Genomic DNA, 21,114 nt, shown 5'->3' on the forward strand with positions numbered 1-21,114 from the left:
ACCATCATGATCTAGGGCAGTGGTTGTCAACCTTTTTCTTTCCATTCACATACCACTTTAAGTAATCCCTATGCCATCGGTGCTTTCTGATTAGTAAGGGATTTCTTAAAGTGGTATTTGAGTGGGAAGGAAAGGTTGAGAATCACTGCTGTAGACCCAATTGTTACTGAAATATTTTGCTTGATAAAAATTGTCACTGGCTCATTTTCTTTGGAGTTATGAAACTGTGCACATAACCAGTCAATTCGGTAAGATTAAAACAGTGGCATAGGGAATACTTAAAGTGGTATGTGAGTGGAAAGAAAAAAGTTTGAGTGTCACCTGATAGCTCATCAACTCTCATATCACAGAGATGCAACATCTCCTGATCAATGTTTACAATATCTTTATCTCCGATTCCAGGTTTCCAATAGGCTGGGTTCTTTTGACATGTTATTAAACAAACAAATGCTTGCATTGAGATTTATCACTGAAACCTGGTGTGAAACATTAACTCTGCAATTTGGAATATTGTGTTCAGTTCTGGTTACCTCATTACAGGAAGGTTGCCTGGATTGGAAACCAAGTTTTAAGAGGAAAGGTTAGAGAGCTGGAACTTTTCACTTTGGAATGTAGAAGGATGAGATGAGACCTAACAGAGGTCTACAGATTATGAGAGTCATAGATAGGGCGGACATCCAGTGCCTGTTTCCCAGGACAGGAATGGCATACCTCGAGGTCATATGCACAAAGTTATGGGAGGCAAGTTTAGGGACGGCATCAGGGGTCTTTTTTTTTATATATACTTAGAGAGTTGTGGGTGCCTGGAATGATTGCCAGGGATGGTGGTGGAGGCTGTAACATTAGGGGCATTTAAGAGATTTGGGCAAATGGATGAAGAAAAAATAGAGGGTTACGGGTTTAGTACTAGGGATATATGGGTTGGTACAACATTGAGGGCTGAAGAGCCTGTACTGTAGTTCAGTGTTCTGTTGCATTACTATATCCTGATAATGTCACTGAACTAGAAACAGATGCTAATAGGGTATTAACTTTTTTTCTGTGGCAACGTGACCACAATTAAAAGGCTCTTCACATAAACACAGAACACCATTCTGTTTTCCTCTCGCAGAATTATTATTTTCCACAAAATGGTCAATGGAGATTCATCATTTCTGATTGTGGGCACCTTTAAGAATTGAGGTGCAAGACAAACAGTCCTTTGTACATTGCTAAAAATGTTTCATAATAGATCTGGGCAGAACCAGTCTGCCTGTGTGGGAGTAAGTACATGGTAGCAATGCTACTTATTTCTTTCTGTTCGATAATGTACTTTGTTAGCATAAATTATAGCCTATCCTCCAGTGTCTCAGTGAGTGAAAGAGTGAAGGCACTGAAACAAGCACTTACTCCCAATATTCTGGTCATTAATTATCACACAACAGAGGCCTCTGGTTGCAGACTCGCAGGGACTGGTGCAGGATACCAGTCATGGACTGAATACCCCCTGTTGAGAAGGAAAAGCAGAAGAGATGATCCCAAGAATGGTGACCGAGGTGTAAGACCAGCAAAGGGCTCTGTGGCTGAAGAACAAACTCAGGCAGCGAGCTGTTGCCAACTTGTGGGAGAGGATCCCACACAGGCTGCAGAAAGGCTACTAGCGACTTCAGGTCTAAGGACTCACACTAGGCCACAGGCTGCTGGAGACTGGCTCATGAGAACCAGGTATCGGAACTGGGATTTGAGAGGATTTGGGAAGGGGTGGGGTAGATTCCCAAAGGGCCCCAAGCACTGAAGTATTCTTCATCATGTCAGATGTTTGGATCTGAGCTGGAGTTGCCAATTGTTGGAAATGAACTGGAGTCTTCTGGAGCTTCAGAGGGTGCAAGAGCGCTGGAGGCATATTCACGGATACTTGGTGCTCTGGGGAGACTTTTTCTTCTCTTTCTCTGCCAGGCATTGCTAATGGAAAATCCTAGTCTGCCATATTTTCTGTGTAATATTTCATTTCTGTTTTATTACATGACCATAAATAGTATCTGATCTGATCACCAAAAATGCAGGTTTATCTGGCCATTATCTCATTGTGGTTGGCAAGAGTTTGTTATGTACATCTACCTATGGGGATTGGTAGATGCTAAATATGTGAATTTTCTGGTTGCTTGAGACTCACTCTTGCAATGCCTAACTAATACACCTGCATGAAGAATAAATAGTTTAAAAAGACAAAAGACAGTGCAAAATGTAAAGTAATTTGGGGAAAAAAAATTCTTAATTAAGTGAAGTTCACTTTGGATGCGAGGGGGATGGAGGGATATGGGCAGAGTGCTGGTAAGTGGGATTGGAGGAGGGTACTTGGATCAGTGTGGACTAGAAGGACCAAACTGGCCTGTTTCCGTACTGTAATTGTTGTTAATTGTTAATCAGGTAAATCCTGTAACTTAAAAAAATTTAATTTTCTTACCTATGGATATCAGCGCGCTAATAGTGTTGTGCCAACTGCTCCGCAAATCATGACACCATCATAATTAAATCTCCAATCCCACACATTTACAGATAAAGCCTTACTAATATACTTAATAATATACTAATAAAGATAAAGACTTACTAAGCAGGGATAGGGAGACACTTTAAGAGAGTCACCTTATGGTGAGTGGTATCAACTAGCTCTTCATCCTTCTAAATGCAACTTTATACAAACAACTGCTACGAGCAAAATACGCTCAAGGCACTCCACTGGCTGAATATATTTGCTCCCATCTTCACCAAAGGTTTACATGTTACTTCAAAGAAAATTTCCGATCACAATTTCAATGAAAAAAGGTCTCAAGTGTGTGGATTGGGATACGTTTTTACTACGGGCAAGGATGTACAGGGTAAATTGAGAACCTTCAAAGGTGAAATTGTGAGAGTGTAGTGTTTGTATGTTCCTGTCAGGATCAAGGGCACAGTTAACGGGCATTTGGAACCTTGCTTTTCCAAGGATATTGGGGATCTTGTTCAGAAGAGAGAGGTGCATAACAACATGAGCAAATAAGGTACTTGAGTATTAAAAAATGCACGAAAAACCTCGAAACAATCTGAAGAAACATCTTAAGGGCTTCTATAGGTATATTAGAAAAAGAATAGTGAGAGACAAAATTGGTCCTCTTGAAGATCAGAGTTGTCAGCTTTGTAGAAAGCCAAAAGAGATGGGGAGATCTGAAATCATTTTTTTTTCTTCACTCAGGAAACAGACACAGAGTCAATGGGAAGTAACAAAAACAAGTAGTGAAGATGGAATTAAAGACGAGGAAGTGCTTGCTGTCTATAAGCAAATAAGGGTGGATAAATCCACAGGGACAGAGAAGATATTCCCTTGGACCTTAAAGGAGCCTAGTGTAGAAATTCAGGGGCTCTGGCAGAAATATTTAAAATGTTCTTAGCCACGGATGTGGTGCCGGAAGATTGGAGTGTATCTCACATTATTTTGTTCTTTGAAAAGGCTCCAAAAGTAACCCTGGAAATTACAGGCAAATAATCTTGATGTCAGTAGAACATAAATTATTGAAGTGTTCCAGGATATCTAATATTCAATTATTTGGATAGCTAGGAACTGATTAGGGATAGTCAATGTGGACTTGTGCATGAAAGGTCATGTTTAACCAATCTTATAGATGTTTTCGAGGAGGTTACTAGAAAAGTTGATGAATATTCTGTAAATATTCTCTACATGAACTTTAGTAAGGCCTTTGATACTAGGATTGCTTCTCAGGATGGCCTGCGACCAAGTGGTGTGCCTCAGAGATCATTGCTGGGACCATTGTTGTTTGTTATCTATATCTATGATCTGGATGACAATGTGGCAAATTAGATCATCCAGTCTGCAGTTAACACTAAGATTGGAGGCATAACAGCAAAGAAGGTTTAATGCTTGCAGAGTGATCTATCTGGATTAGCTAAAAATGGCAGATGGAATTTAATGCAGACAAGTGTGAGGGGTTGCATTTTAGAAGGACAACCCAAGAAAGGTAAATGGTAGGTCACTGAGGAGTGCAGTAGAACAGAGGGATCTGGGAATACAGATACCCAATTCCCTGAAAGTGGTGTCACAGGTGGTTGATTCTCAAGAGAGCTTTTGGCATATTGCCCTTCATAACTCAAATTATTGAGTATAGGAGTTGCAATATTACAGTAAAGTTGTACAAGACATTGATGAGACAAAATTTGGAGTATTGTGTGCAGTTTTGGTCACCTAACTGCAGGAAAAATATCAATAAGATAGAAAGAAGGCTGAGAAGATTTGCTGGGATGTTGTCCAGACTTCAGGAACCAAGTTACAGGGAAAGGTTAAACAGGTTAGGACTTTATTCCCTGGAACATAGAAGAATGAGGGAGATTTGATTTTGGTATGCCCAAGGGGGATAGACAGAGTAAATGTAGGTAGGCTTTTTTTCTCTGAGGGTAGGTTGAGATACAAACCAGAGGGCATGGGTTAAGAATGAAAGGGGACTTTTAGGGGTAATATCATTGGGAAATTCTTCACAAAGGGAGTGGTGGGGGTGTGCAATGAGCTCCAGATGAGGTGGAGAATGTGGGCTCAATTTTAACATTCAAGAAGAATTTGGACAGGTACACGGATTGGAGAGCTATGGACTAGGTACAGGTCAGTGGGACTAGGCAAAACAAAATTATTCAGTGGAGAGGGCCGAAAGGGCCGCTTTCTGTGCTGCTATGTTCTAAGGGGGTAGGACAAGCTAATAAAGTCTCAAAAATATAGAATAAGACAATGCTTTAGAAAAGGATAAACATTTAAACTCTGGAAACATTGGAACAAATATGAGAAGGGTGGTGACACAGAATTGAATGCAATTTTTGAAACAAGGTGGATGAGCTTAAAGCATGTTTGAAATGGTTCTAACAATTAAGAAGAACAACCCCTCCACACTACCATGTCCTCTGAGGATCCCATCGTTTCTGTATCTGTGGATGATGTGCGTGCTACCTTCAGGAGAGTGAATCTAAGGAAAGCATCTGGCCCAGACTGAGTACCTTGCCGAGCATTAAAAATCTGCAGACCAACTTACCAATGTATTCACGAATTATCTTCTATATCTCATTCCAGCAGAGCATGGTAGCTACCTGTTTCAAACAGGCATCAATCATACTGGTGCCCAAGATAGTTGTAATTTGCCTTAATGGCGATCAACTAGTCGCATGTACATCAACAGTGATGAAGTGTTTGAAAGCCTGGTGTTGATATATAACAGCTCCTGATTGAGCAGCAACATGGACATGTTCCAGTTCTCCTATTGTAGCAACAGGTCTACAGCTTTAGCCACCTCATCTTACTGGCTCTATGCAAAGCCCTGGAATGCCAGGACAGTAGAGATGCTCTTTATTGACTACAGTTCAGCATTTAACACTATCATCCCCTCAGAACTGATCAGCAAACTCCAAGACCCCACTGTGTCATTGGATCATGAATTTCCTCACCTCCAGACCACAATGATGGAGATTGTGGAAGATTGCCAAGAATAGCTCTTCCACAATCTCAGTCAGTACCAGTGCACCACAGAGCTGTGTTCTTAACCCCTTTCTTTACTCACTTTACACCAAAGACTTTGTGACTCGGTACAACAATAACACCATCTACAAATTTGCTGATCATACCACAGTAGAGGGTTGTATAAAGAAAGATGATGAGTCAGTATACAGGAGGGAGATTAACTTGGCTGAAAGGTGCACAAACAATGACCTCACACTCAATATCACCAAAACTAAGGAGCTTATTGTTGACTTGAGGAAGAGGAATGCAATCCAATGATTATTGAGGGATCTGAGGTGGAGAGGTGGGAGTCATTATCTCGGAGGATCTTTCCTGGACCCAAAACACTAATGGCACCAATGAAGAAAACACATCAGCACCTCATCTTCCTCAGGAATTTGCGGAGGCTTGCTATGACATCAGAAATCTTGCCAAATTTCTACAGAAGTGTGTTGAAAAGTCTGCTGACATCCTGCATCACCATTTGTTATGGAGTCACCAATACTTCTGAGCGTAAAGCTTTCCAAAAGGCACACCCCAGGACATCACAGGCAAAACCTCCATACAATTGAGAACATTTACAGAGAATGCTGCCATCAGAATGCATCAAGGATCCACACCACCCAGCACAAGCTCTTTTCTCACTGCTGCCATCAGGAAAGAGGTGTGGGTGCCACAAGACTCACACCAGCAGGATCATGAACAGCTGCTACCCCTCCACCATCAGACTCCTCAACACAAACACAATCAGGGACTCATTTAAGGACTCTTACTTGTGCCTTTTATTGATTTTTATAAAATTCTCTCTGTGTTACATGCACTTTGATTACATTTGTTATCTGATTACAGTTCTTTGTACATGTGTACACTTTTTTTGCACGCCCAATAAATCGTAATTCTGCCTCACCCATAGGAAAAAAGAACCTCAGGGTTGCATGTGATGCCATGTATACACACTGACAATAAATCTGAAATTGGCAGGAACAACATTGTGGGCATAACTGAGATGCGTCTAAAGGAGAATCACAGCTGGGAGCAAAGCATTCCAGGACAGGCATCATATCGGAATGTCAAGCAAATGGGCAGAGGAGGTGGGATGGCTCAGTGGGTTAAATAAAAATGAAATCCTTCGTGAGATCAGCACATCTTGGAATGTGGATAGAATTGAGGATGAATGAAACCATAATGGGAGTTAATTACAGTTCTCCAAATAGCAGCCAGAGGTAAGAGGGATGCAAGAAAGGCATTGTTACAATGGCTGCGGGGACTTTAATATCCAGGTAGAGTGAAAAAAACATCAGGTTGGCATTGGAACCCAAGAGAAGGAATTTGTGGAATGCCTACAAGATGGCTTTTAAGAGTAGCTTGTGGTCAAGTCCACTAGTGAAAGGTAATTCTGGATTTCATGCACTTCAATTAATTAAATTTAATTAGGGAACTTGAGATAAAAGAAACTTCGGAGGCAATGAGCACAGCATGGTAGAATTCACTATCCCGTCTGAGAGGGAAAAGCAGAACTCAGATGTTTGGTATTACAGTAATGGTGACTCTAGAGGCATCAATGGCCAACATTGATTGGAAGGGGAACCTAGCAGTGAAGATGGTGGAGCAGCAATGGCAGGAGTTTCTGCATGTAATTTTTTAAAAAAAGATAATTTAATTCCAAAGAAGCAGCAGCACTCTAAAGGGAGAATTCTAAAGATTGCTGACAAAGGAAGTCCAAGAAGACAGGAAAAGCCAAAGGGAGGGCATACAGTTTGAAAAAAAATTAGCAGGAAACCGAAGGATTTGGGTAGTTTTTAAAACCCAACAGATGGTCACAACAAAAAAGCAAAAATGGAGAAAAGATGCAAAGCAAGCCAATAGCATAATGTTCATTTCAACTCACAACTCCTCTCGAAATGAAGCAATCCATCACTGCATGCAACAAGGTCTAGACCACATTCATTTATGCATAAGTACCAGTCAAACCTGGCCCAGTCATATTCTCCTCTCCCCACCCCTCCCATCAGGCAGAAGATGCACATCTCCACATTCTTTCCTGCTGTTATCAGGCTCTTCAACGAAATGCAATGCCCTTGCACTGTTTAACTGGACTTTTTCTGATTAACACTGTACCTTGTACTTTTTTTTAAATGTGAAGCTATCCTTTTTATTATTCTACTAACTTTATTCCACTTTCCTTTTTATTATTCCACTAACTATTGTACTCTACAAGTTGACTAGCCTGGGTAGTAGAAAGGCAATGTTTTTTTAAAACTTTTCTTGGCCCACATATGACAGTAGGCAATTCAAAATTTTAATTTAATGATGATTTATTACATTGGAGAGTCTAACCACCTTCCCTTGACATTTCAGTTTCTAACTTTCCCTTTGAATACTAAACGTAGACTACTTCAACACAAAAGACTGTTTGCACAATTGCAAATCACTTCTTTCGCACTATGAAATATTTATAGTGTATCTATATTATGCATTTATTGTCTCTTTTGATTTAATTAATGACCTATTATGCTTTCTCTTTACGTGTACCTGTTCAACTGCAGCAAGCAAGAACTTTAACTTTAGTGCACAGGCACATTGTACAAATGTGTATCACAATGTACACTATTTAACAGCTTTGTATCACTAAATCCTTCATGATTACTACCTTGCAAGTCACCAGTGACTGGAAAATCAAATGTACAGCCATGTGTTGTGGTAAGAGAAAGTCAAAACTCATGAATGCTGGAGGAACTCAGCAGATCTCACAGCATCTTTAGGCATAAATATATTCCTGACGTTTCTAGCCTAAGCCCTTCCTTCCTTTGAGGAAAGGCTCATGCCCAAAACATTGGTAATACACCTTTACCTCCTATGAACTCAGCGAGACCGGCTGAGTTCCTCCAGCCTTCCTGTACTTTGATTACAATCACAGCATATGCAGACTTTCATGTTCCACTGGCTAGGAGAAGTTTGGAGAATGAGTGCTACATAGTGGACGTGTAAACTCCTGATACTGAAAAAAGAAACCTTCCATCGGAGGCAAAGGCCAACTGAGGTTCAGATCGAATAGTTTGTCCAAATCTCATATCACTTAAGAAGTTTGACACCGATCATATTAATTTTTCTTTCCATTTATTATTGGTGCATTGAAGTTGCTGAGAGTACATTCAACAAAATAAACTGTTGTGTTTTTTCATCAAGCTATCCCAATGGCTAAAAATAGGAACTTTAATTTGAAAAAACAGGAACAAACCATTCAGGGCCTTGTGCTTGGATGATCAATGATACTTTCACGCAAACTGAATTTCTTTTAAATGTCTGTGGACGTGTGTTTTTAAATATACTCAGTCAATTAACTCTTTTTGGTAGAAAATTTCAGATTCATTACTCTCTGGGAGAAATATTTTTAAATCTCTGTTGTTACGTTCCTGACCCTAACTATAAACAACTGTGGGAATACCCCCCCAAAAAAATCCATCTGTACCATTGAAACATCATGTATTCTTGCACTAACTGAAACTGTGATTATCCATCCTTTTATATTTATTATATCTTCTGTCTTAAGGTATATTTTGATAAATTAGGTTATACTAATTATGTATCTTGTGGCTGCAGCAAAGAAGAATTTTGGTGCACAGATGCATGTATATAACACAATAAACTCCAATCCAATTTTGACTCAAAATTCCAAACAATGGGAAAAAAAAGGTTCTGTATCTGTGCTTGAATCATTTCAGTGATACCACCCACAAAAGGGAGTGTGGGCATAATTCATGGGTGCCAACATCTCCAAGGACCTGTCCTGGAGCCTCCACGTTGATGTAATCACAAAGAAGGCTCGCCAAGGCTATACTTTATGAGGTGTCTGACGAGATTCAGTATGTCATCAAAGACTCTTGTAAACTTCTACAAGTGTACCGTGGAGAACATTCTGGCTGGTTGCATCACTGCCTGGTATGGAGGGGCCCACTCTCAGGACAAGAATAAACTCCAGAGGATTGTTAACTCGGATTGTGATATCACAAGCAGACTTCACTCCATCCAGGACATCTGCATGAGGTAGTGTCTTAAAAAAAAACAGCATCTATCCTCAAAGACACCACCCAGGGCATGCCCGCTTCATCTCAGCTACCATTGGGGAAAAAGGTATAGGAGCCTAAAGACAAGCACCCAGCAGCACAAGGACAGGTTCTTCCCCGCCGCCATCAGATTCCTTAATAATCATTGAGCCAAAGTCACTGTCTTATTTTTCATGCACCTTTTTAAAATATATAATGTTGTAAAATGGCTCCACTATGAATATCTGCGCTAAGAGACCAAGTTTCATCACTTTAAATTACTTCTTGAATGACAAACATGCTACCTAATGAATTAATTTGATGAATCTTTGTTCCACTCCCCATCACAAGTATACCCTCCCTTACTTAAGGGAGACTGGTGCACTGTATTGCAGGTGTGGGCTCATCAGGACTCGATGCCAGGGCCAGTACATCAAGGACAATACAGACACACAAGAATAACATCACTTGCAAGTCCCACTCCTGACTTATAATTTGTTTAGCATTCTTTTTATTATGGCTTAAACGTCTTCGCCAGATTCAAATTGCTAAAAAAAAGTTTCCCCATCACTTTTTCAACGGCAATTAGGAATGGTCAATAAATGCTATAAACGCAAATTAAAGATAAATGCACAGAATTAAATACTGCTGAAAGCCATGTTTTCTCCAGATTTATCAATGAAAGTAAATTAAAAGTAAGAGATACTTTACATGTCGTGAAAGGTCCATGACATATCATAATTCGAATTGAAATGACTTTGACAAATGGCTTGAATTTCACTTCACCAGTTACCACAGATCCATTATCTAAAGTTCACCAATCCAAGTAAAACCTTTTAAAACATATAGATAGATGGATAGGAGGTACCATGCAGTTGAAAAAAATGACCATCTTTGTTCAGCCCTCTGCCAGCAGTGACAATATTTTTTGGAAGCTCTTTCATTCACAGTGAAAGTTCACCCTTACCTTTCAATGAGGCAATTAATGTTTTAAATCAAAGCACAGCCCTCCACTTCTGCCTAGATGCAAATCTTATTTTGTATCTGAGCCTCTAAGATCAATCAGCTTCTGGTGATCACAAGAAACTTCACTCAATAGTTGCTGGACAATCCATTACTTGCGAATGTGGAACCTTGTCGGACCTTATCGTGAAGCCTGGGCAAATTCCGTTCCTTGATTGTGTACTGTATCAAGAATTCCATCGTATTAACAATTGTGTGCAATTCCCAAATTACAATTTCACCCATCCTGTTCAATAACGATAAGGGCAACTGAAAATATCCTTCAATTGCGAATGACGTGCAACTTTAGTTCAGTTAGATGCTTTAATGAAAAAAAAAACTTTCCAATGTCACCACTTTGACTTCAACCACCTCCCCCCCCCCCAATTTTAACGCATTCAAGTATCATAATCGACTTTCAAAATCATGTATTTGTCAAAATATTTCAATGCTGTTGGTGAAATCTGTGGATACTTTAAAAAGAAGTAACTTCATGTCAAGATCGCTACATCACAATGGTTGGTTCAGGTCCTGGAAATTGCTGCCGGCTCGGAGAGAAGCGGCCACTTCAATGGAGAATGAATTTCACTGAGAATTAGACGTATTATGTCAGAAAGTTTAAATTAAAATGTGGATGATTTATAAACAAAAGAGAAATTCATCTACTCATGAAGTTCACACAATGGGGGGGGGGTGAATCTCATACAATTATATCGAGAGACTTAATAAGGGTCATGAGAAGAACTGAAGCCCCCCCCCCCCCCCCCTCCCCTCCCCTCCCGCTCAACCCTGTGCACAGTCAAGTGAACAACCTGGGCATCACCTGCGATGTGCCCGAGAACCAGCCAGCACGTTCGGCGCCGGTACCCGGGCGAATTCAAGCAGCCAAGTCGCGTCTCGGTCAAGCAAGTCATCCGCAATCCAATGCCCGGAGCCGCAGGTCAGTCCTCACCCGACGCCCACCGAAGTGCAAAGCCCCGGCAGCCCTATCAACAACTGAGTGGGAGATCAACGTGCGTCCTCCCCCGACCCTGCTTTGCCATTCCCGAACTTGCATCAGGCGTTCGTAGAGAAACACTGACCTCACACGAGCTCGGTTCAGCAGAGATTTCCTGGGCTCACTCTGATCCACGAGAGTCGGGAGGGGAAAGGTGAGGAGGGAAGAAACGCTCCCCCCCCTCCTTCTTCGCTCATTTATTTGGGGGGGGGGGGGGGGGGTGGGAAGCGGTTGCAATGCAATTTTCCGCCCAGAAGAGGACGCGGAAGTCTATTGAGAGAACCTCTTCCAAGCCTGAGCGGGTTGGACGGCGCAGGGAGATGGGAGCACCTTCCGAACTGCTGGGCAGGCTCCAGCGGGGTGGGGTGGGGGGGGCAGGCTCCAGCCAGCGGGGTGTGAGGGGGGGGGGCAGGCTCCAGCCAGCGGGGTGTGAGGGGGGGGGGCAGGCTCCAGCCAGCGGGGTGTGAGGGGGGGGGGCAGGCTCCAGCCAGCGGGGTGTGAGGGGGGGGGGCAGGCTCCAGCCAGCGGGGTGTGAGGGGGGGTAGGCTCCAGCCAGCGGGGTGTGAGGGGGGGGGGCAGGCTCCAGCCAGCGGGGTGTGAGGGGGGGGGGCAGGCTCCAGCCAGCGGGGTGTGAGGGGGGGGCAGGCTCCAGCCAGCGGGGTGTGGGGGGGGGCGGGCTCCAGCGGGGTGGGGGGGGGGCGGGCTCCAGCGGGGTGGGGGGGGGGCGGGCTCCAGCGGGGTGGGGGGGGGGCGGGCTCCAGCGGGGTGGGGGGGGGGCGGGCTCCAGCGGGGTGGGGGGGGGCGGGCTCCAGCGGGGTGGGGGGGGGGCGGGCTCCAGCGGGGTGGGGGGGGGGCGGGCTCCAGCGGGGTGGGGGGGGGGCGGGCTCCAGCGGGGTGGGGGGGGGGCGGGCTCCAGCGGGGTGGGGGGGGGGCGGGCTCCAGCGGGGTGGGGGGGGGGGCGGGCTCCAGCGGGGTGGGGGGGGGGCGGGCTCCAGCGGGGTGGGGGGGGGGCGGGCTCCAGCGGGGTGGGGGGGGGCGGGCTCCAGCGGGGTGGGGGGGGGGGCGGGCTCCAGCGGGGTGGGGGGGGGGCGGGCTCCAGCGGGGTGGGGGGGGGGGCGGGCTCCAGCGGGGTGGGGGGGGGGGCGGGCTCCAGCGGGGTGGGGGGGGGCGGGCTCCAGCGGGGTGGGGGGGGGGGCGGGCTCCAGCGGGGTGGGGGGGGGGGGCGGGCTCCAGCGGGGTGGGGGGGGGGGGCGGGCTCCAGCGGGGTGGGGGGGGGCGGGCTCCAGCGGGGTGGGGGGGCGCGGGCTCCAGCGGGGTGGGGGGGGGGCGGGCTCCAGCGGGGTGGGGGGGGGCGGGCTCCAGCGGGGTGGGGGGGTGTGGCTCCAGCTAAGGGGAGGCTTCGCGCACCATTCTCTCCCCGAGGGCTCATTCACACCTTGAAGAGGACGGCAGTCCACGGGTTAATGAATTGGGACCACGGATTGCTTTCGCTCCTCTTCTGGAGAGTGCATCTAAAGCTCAGTCTCCCAGCCCCGGTCTTGTGTTTACTGTTGTAACTCCGTCCCAAGTCGGGTGCTCTGAAGCTAACGGTGAACACCCCCAAGAGTGGGCCATCCCGAAAGCTTCTGTGTTCACCGCACAACTGGTCCCAAAATCAGTTGTCAACGCGGCTCTCCCGTTGTCGAATTCAACACTACAGTTCAGACAAGTGTTTTCCACGGAGGTTAAGAGAGAATAAAAGGTGGTGAACATGGGTTAAGCAGGAAAACTTTCAAGGGGACATTGGGGAAAGTTTCATGCGGCGGGGGGGGGGGGGGAGTGGAAGGAACGAAAGGACACGCAGTCGTTAGGGACTGTACTGCATATGATGCCACCATCGAGGGTTCAAGGCTCGGTACCTGAAGTTGCAAAACGAGGTCCTAGCGAGACATGAACTCACTCTACCTTCCAGCAGCCAGGAGAGACCATCAACGATGACCTGCTGGGTCTGTTGAATTGGGAAATGCAGGCTTTTGGAAACACTTGGATGGGAGGGGTACAGACTAGAAGGGCCTGCATCTATCCTATGGTTCTCATGATCAAAAGGTGTTTCACAAGAACTTCAAGTGGTGATCGAAGGAGGAGGCAGCTGTGCTTGAAAGGAGCCATATTTCCTGTTGTTTCATCTAACCTTTCAGGTGGTTGGGTTGATTGGGAGCAAACCACTACCAGGCAATAAGTTATATTTGCATGGTCATCTGCCACATTTGTGGATGGCTCTTGCGTGCCTCCAGGGAGGGAAAATCCTGAATGGGTTGCCACACACTCAACAACTGCAAAATGTGATGGGGGAGGGGTGGGTGAGGGGCTATCTTTGCAGGCTCTTTTATAACTGGTTCGTCGACTTTGTGGCACTTTCAAATTGCAGCATCCGGGTAGCCCTCCTGGGACACGGGTGAGATAACTGGGTCGTGTGGGCAGGATGCGCCTTTCAAATCGCAGCCTGTTAAATCACCAACCTGGCAATTCAAAGGGGATCCGGCCACTGCAATGACTTGGTGAGTGACACGTCACATTCTTTATAGTAAAGTTTTAAAGTTTTCCTAAATGAGCCCCCCTGCATCGAACAGGGGGCTGGGGGTGGGGAGGGAGAGTGGTTGCTGCCTCGATGTGCCGCGAACCGGAGCTGGGATACACTGGTGGTGTGCTATACTGATGGCTGGCTCCACTCCCATCTACCCATATATAACCCTGGTTTCCTGCCTAATCCCTGAGCCCTTCTGAAGACCACTATAAGACCCTACCCTCAGTTATACGCTAATAAAAGCGTATGTTCTCCCTCCAGTCATGAGAGCTTTTATTCACACTACAATTTTATTAGCTTATTCCCTACAAGATGGAAATGCTGCTCAAGCCAGGTACGTTGCTGATAGAACCTCTGTCCCCCGACGCGCTGAGAAATTCACATACTAGCTAGACTGCTTCCAGGCCTACCTGAACACGACCAGAGACATCTTCCATACCGATTAACTCAAGAAGTCCAAACTTGTTTTGAGGGTAGGAACGAAAGGATACGCAGTCGTTAGGGACTGCACTGCATATGATGCCACCATCGAGGGATCAAAGCTTGGTACCTGAAGTTGCAAATCGAGGTCCTAGCAAGACATCAACTCATTCTACGTTGCCAACAGCCAGGAGGGACCATCAGTGATGACCTGCTGGATCTGTAGATGTTTGCCAAGAAGTGCAGGTACAAAGCAGCTACAGGCCGCGTTCATGAGGAAGAAATTATCTGGGATATTCTAGTCGGGGGGGGGTGTCCGCCTGTGGTGCACTGTTAGACACAATCAGACGCACACAAGGTAAAGACTGTACAACAGGCTTTAATCAGCAAAGACTTCCACAGAGCAGATCTGGCTGTGCTGCTATAAACTCTGAGTGAGTCTTTGGAGGGCCGGTTCAGGCTTATATCCTGGAGGGTGATTGACACCCAACTGGGTGGGGCTTGATCCATTCAGGTCGGCTGATTGACAGCCGGCCAGGTGTTGTCCTGTCCCCCATACTCTCCTGCAGGTACAGAGGTTTCCCCCTGCAGTAGGCCAATGGTATACCACCATACGGCTTGAGGTACGTGAGGCAGTAACTGCTTGAGTCAGGTAAAAAGGACCTTGGCAAGACATGTTGAACTGACCAAGTCATTGAAACAGGCCAAGCTCAAGAACAATGACCTTGAAGCTAGCGAGCTCACGTGCCCAGGTGACCACTTCCTAGGACTGGCTGCTCCCATCACCCCTGCCATAACAGCTGCCACTTCCCATGCTAGGGAGCACTCCCGCGCTAGGAAATGCTTTTTCTGTGGCAAGAGCCAGCACCCCCGATCTCGTTGCCCGGCTAAAGGTGCAGTTTGCTCCAGCTGTGGCAAGAAAGGACATCGGCGAAGGTTTGCCATGCGAGGGAAAGCCCAGGGAAGTCTGCGGCCTGCACATCTTCCGGATCTGATTCCAGCCCCAAGCCATCGACCCTGAATTCACCTGAAGCCACTTGCTGCGCTAAACGCCGAAGGAGGGTGGCTGCGAGAAAACGGCACGAAAAGGCTCAGTGGCCATCTTGCCGTGACTCAAATTCAAACTCAACGCCATCGTCGTCAGAGGAGGAAGGAGGGCGGCCATCTTGGAATGTCATGAGGGCGACGCCATCTTACTCACGCAGGGCAACCCAGGATGATGGAAACCACTCGAGTGAGGAGTAAGAAGTCTCCGGGGTCCAAACCTCAATGGTTCAAGATCAGGACAGACCTCACCAGCTTAATAACTCCCTAGTGGCTGCAAAGCTAAACGGACACTCCACTAAATGTCTAATCAATACAGACACTTCTGAAAGCTTCATAGACTCACAGAATGTACAGGAATACAACCTAGAAATATTCCTTCCAATTATCATATATTCCTTGCATCTCATTCGCATTCCACTTATATTAGAGGACATTGAATAGAAGATATGTCGTTTGTGGGGGGGGGAAAGGGATTTCATAAAATACACCTGTATGTAGTTGTGTGCTCCAGTGCTATTGGGTCTGGACTTCCTGTTTCACCTTAAAAGCATGACCTTGGAGTATTCTGGTCCTCTCCCCCATATAACAGTTTGGAATGGGGAGCCTCCAAAATCAGAACCCACATGTGGCTTCTCCACATTGAATATTCCCCCCCCCCCCTCTCCCGAATCAGTCGCCAGACTGCAAACCTATTATTACTAAGAGCAGGAGGTACAGCACAGCAGACCGATATTTCATGAAGTCTGAGACACAATGTCTGCTTGATGAAGTGGTGGTGGTAAAAGGGGAAAACAAGCCCAGGCTAGTAATTGACTATAGCCAAATTATTAATCAGTACATACTCCTGGACGCTTACTCCCTCCCTTAAATTGTGGATATGGTGAATGATATTGTGCAGTATCGGGTCTATTCAACCATCAACCTGAAAACTGCTTATCGGCTACCAATCCATTCCAAGGACCATCCATATATGGCATTTGAGGTTAACGGTCTTCTCTATCAATTCCAGAGGGTCCCGTTCAGTATTACTAATGGGGGTTTCTATCTTGCAAAGGCAGATGGACAGAATGGTGGATGAGTATGGGTTGAATGCTACCTTCCCACACCTCAATAATGTCACCATCTGTGGCAATAGCCTGGAGGACTATGACGCCAACCTTCAGAGCTTTCACCACGCACCGAAAGCCCTGAACCTCACATAAATTTTGCAAGTGTGTGTTCAGGACTAAATGTCTGGCTATCCTTCACTACGTGGTGTAGAATGGATTCATTGTCCCCATTTCTGATAGGATGCACCCCCTGTTAGAGCTCCCCATTCCCAGATTTTGTGGAGATGCCTGAGGTTTTTCTCATATTATGCCCAGTGGATCCCTCAATACACTGATAAGGTTTGCGCTCTCTTAAAAGCCACTTTGTTTCCCCTCTTAGCTGAAGCCCAAATGGCTTTTAACGACCTCCGAAACCTTATTGTGAAAGCTGCCATGCACATGGTGGATGAGAATGTGCCTTTCCAGGTGGAAAGCGAGGCTTTGGACATGGCCCTGGCTGCTACCCTCAACCAGGCAGGCAGACTGGTTTCACTTTTTCTCTCAGACATTCCAAGGCCATAAGATCTGAAAAAGAGGTGGAAAAGGATGCTCAAGCCATTGTAGAAGTGGTGAGGCATTGGAGACACTACCTGACCAGCTCCTCACTGAGCAGCGCTCTGTCATATTTATGTTTAATAATGAAGGGCAAAATCAAAAATGACAAAATTTCTAGGTGGAGGATTGAACTTTCCACCTACAATTATGACATCGCCTATCAGCCAGGAGCCCTTAATGACCCTTCAGTTGCCTTATCCAGAGGAAGCTGGGCCTCTGCACACACTTGTCAACTGCAGTCACTACATAATGAGCTCTGCCATCCAGGGGTTACCCTGCATGGCTCATTTTGTAAAGGTGCACAATCTGCCCTACTCCATGGAAGATGTTAGAGAAATGACCAGGTCTGTGTGGAGTGCAAGCCGCACTTCGACTGCCCGCAAAAGCGTACCTGATTAAGTCATCCAGGCCCTTCGAATGGCTCATTGTCGATTATAAGGGACCTCTCCCCTCCATGAACAGCAACTCTTTCTTCCTCTTTATCAATGATGAGTTATCCCACTTCCCGTTCACCATCCCATGTCCAGACACGTCCACTTTGTCAGTCATAAAGGCCCTAGATTCCATTTTTTCCCTGTTTGGGTATCCTGGATATGTAAATAGTGACTGGGGCTCATTTTTATGAGTGAAGAGCTATGTCAGTACATGCTGGCAAGGGGAAACACATCCAGCCGGGTTACTCGCTGAAGCTCCGGGGGAATGTGCAGGTTGAATAGGAAAATGCCATGGTCTGGAAGGCTGTCAAACTGGCCCTCAAGTCAAGAGGTCTTCCAGACTCACGTTGGCAGGAAGTTCTTCCTCTGGCGCTCCATTCCATCCGGTCGCTACTATGTAAAGTGACCAATGTTACTCCTCATGAGCTCCTGTTCAATTTCAAGAGAAGGTCGGCATCGGGAACTACATTCCCAACCTGGCTCACCATTCCTGGTTTGGTCCTTCTCAGGAAGCATGTGAGAAGAAGCAAGACGGACACCCTGCTGGAAAGGGTGAAACTGCTCCACGCCAATCCAACTTACACCCATGTGGAGTACCCAGATGGCAGTGATGACACAGTCTCCATCAGGGGCCTGGCACCCGCCAGAACAGAGAGTCTATTGCCTCAAGGGCCCTACGAGCTGCGGAGCTCATTCTAACCACTCCCAGTCAGGGTCTCAGGGAATCCGGTTTAGAAGGAAAGTGCATCTCCCTCCACCACTGAGCCAGAGACCCAACCACCAACCCTCCATCACAAATGGACCCGAAGACCTAAGGAGTCCAAGGCCATCCCGTGCTTAGGTGCTCCACCAGGATCTCCAGACCCCTACTTAAATTTGTAAATAACATTTTTTTTTTCTGAATCAATTGTGACAGAGTATTTAGAGGTGTTTTGGGAGGAATTGTTAGAGCAGCTTGCACACACACATTTTAAAACACAGAATATTTTCAGGACTTTTGCAGAATGCTTTTTGCAGGAGGCAACAAAGTATTGACAACAGCTTGCCTGGGAGAGCATGTGATCTTTGCAGGCAGAGGATAACTGTTTTGCTCTCAGAGAGAGAGGGTGTGAAACAGAGAGAGGAGTCACAGAAATTATTTCTAGAAGAACAAAGCTGGCAAACTTTGGAAGGCTGCCTGGTCAAAGGAGAAGATTGGCAATCTGAAAGGTGACCTGAAAGAAAGAGAATCATCTGGAGAGGGCAAGTTTCGTCAGCAAGACTGATTAAGAAGTAATCAATTGTGGATGTCCTGGAAAAGGAATCTCTCTCTGAAAACCAGCAAGAACCCTCCTGAGTGGTAATCGTTTGCCTGTTAAATACCAAAGACTGGTGAACTCTGTTAATGCTAACTTCTTCTGTGCACAGTACAAGAATTGCCTGCAACCAGTGAGATTGGATGTGAACCAAAATAACTTTTCTAATTTTAAATATACATTACACACAACTGTGCTTAGTATTAGAGGGGGGATTAAGTAGTTAGATAGGTTAAGTAAGAAGATAGTTTTATTCTGTTTTCTTGTTCAATTATAATTAAAAACAACTTCTGTTTAAGTAACCCTGTGTTGTAGTGCTTATCTATTGCTGCTGGATTTTGGGGTCCTCTGGACTCTGTTACACAATGTTCTCTGTCTTCATCCACAGACCCTAAATTCTGCAAGATGAGGTGAATGCAGTGCACTGAGATTCACTGGTGGTGTGTTATACTGAAGGCTGGTTCTGCCCCTATCTACCCTGGTTTCCCACCTAATTTCTGAGCCCTTCTGAAGACTATTGTAAGATCCTATCCTCAGTTATAAGCTAATAAAAATGTATGTTCTCCTTCCAGTCATGAGAGTTTTTATTTAGACTACAGGCAGCAACACCCTCCTTCATGGCAGCAGTTCATTGTGGCCCCCTAGTTCACGGTAGCGGCACATCGTGGCACCCCCACACCAATTATGGAAGCAGCACATCACATACCCCGCCTGTTTGCAGTAGTGGCATGTCGCAGCACTCAACCCCCCCCCCCACCAATTGTGGCACCACCACCCCCTCCCCGTTCATGGTAGTGGCACATCGTGGCATCACCCCCTCCCTCTATTCCAGCAGCACCCTTCACCGATCGCTGCAGCAACACCCCCGCCCCCAAATGGCAGCAACACCTATACCCCAATTTGTGTCAGCGGAACTTTGAGACAGCACCCTGCATTGAGCCATCCAGGGGTTTCCCTATGACACACACACACCCAAGTGCTGAAGACACAAGAGAAACAGGGCCCACTATTTCCCTTTTCAAATCTACTGAGGAGGACTCCCAGTTACGTTTTATTGGATTCCCTGACCATGTCTGAGGTAGGTCTGGGATCCAGTTGGGTTTTGACCGGGTTGACCCAGTTGGACTATTTCAAATAGCCATGTACCTGGGTCATCAATCAGGCAAATTGTCTGGTTAACCCCATTTTACATGGCAATTTGAACAGATTTCCTCTTCACTCATCATCAGTTCTGGGTTATCTCAACACTGCGTGTTGTGTTCCTGCTCTATTCCCTACATCTTCAATTGTGTGGCCAAGTTCAGCTCCAATAAATATTGGTTCTCTGATGTTGTTGTTGTGGGTCTAAAAATGGGTAATGATGACTGGAAATACAGGATGGATATTGAAAATCTGGTTGGGTGGTGCCAGAAGAACAATGTTTCTATCAATGCCAGCAAGACCAAGATCTTGTTGTGGACTTTAGCAAGGCCAGGCTGAAGGATCACATTAGCAGCATGGCAGTGGAAAAGGTTAGAACATTAAAGTTCCTGGATTGCAACATGTCAGAGGACTTATCTTGGAGCCAGTGCATTGAGATAACCATGAAGAAGGCAAACTAACATTTCTACTTTCTGAGGAGATTTTGCATGTCATTGAATACCCTGCAAACTTCTCCTGGATGAATGTCACCATGAATGTGAAAGTGGCTAATCTTACCAAGTCCATCACAGACACTGATGTCCCATCTATTGAAAATATCAATGTGACGCCCTGCCTCAAGATTCTTTTATTGCCATGTAGTAAAATAGAAAATGAAACATTACACAAAATTTCCTATAGTCTACAGTTTGGCAGACAAAGATTCGCCATCAGCAGAAATTGTCCAGTGCCCCTTACAGTCAGAGAAAGAGAAGGAAAAGAACATTTCTACCCCCGCCCCCCCCCCCCCCACAACTTCACAGAGCCCTCAGAGCTAAGGCAGTCAACATAATAATGATTACAATATCCTTGTCAAAAGTGCTTCTTCAAGTAGGATGTATCTAGGCCAAAAGTCTGTGGCATCTTTAGGTTCAAGAACAGTTTATTTTCCAAAAAATATCAGGCTCTTGAACTTTCCAGTACTACCCTAAACATAATATTCTCCAGGATCACCAAAAGTAACACTTTCTGTTCACACTAACTA

At 45.8% G+C, this 21,114-nt stretch overlaps 1 protein-coding gene and 1 long non-coding RNA gene across 12 annotated transcripts in view; one reads left to right on the forward strand and one right to left on the reverse strand.

Annotated features, from left to right (window-relative positions):
• The window catches only part of LOC138764513 (teneurin-3), a 4,541,667-nt gene that overhangs the window by 2,674,105 nt on the left and 1,846,448 nt on the right, over nucleotides 1-21,114 (reverse strand). The gene's annotated exons all lie outside the window — the stretch shown is intronic.
• LOC138744592 (uncharacterized) lies at nucleotides 11,538-19,521 on the forward strand. Of its 2 annotated transcripts, none has more exons than XR_011345657.1 (3): nucleotides 11,538-11,702; nucleotides 13,956-14,085; nucleotides 19,339-19,521. It is a non-coding gene; the product is annotated as an uncharacterized lncRNA (long non-coding RNA). The 2 variants fall into 2 exon arrangements; XR_011345661.1 differs by lacking the exon at nucleotides 11,538-11,702 and adding an exon at nucleotides 12,966-13,289.

This window comes from Narcine bancroftii, chromosome 1 (genome assembly GCF_036971445.1).
Source record: "Narcine bancroftii isolate sNarBan1 chromosome 1, sNarBan1.hap1, whole genome shotgun sequence".
NCBI lineage: Eukaryota > Metazoa > Chordata > Chondrichthyes > Torpediniformes > Narcinidae > Narcine > Narcine bancroftii.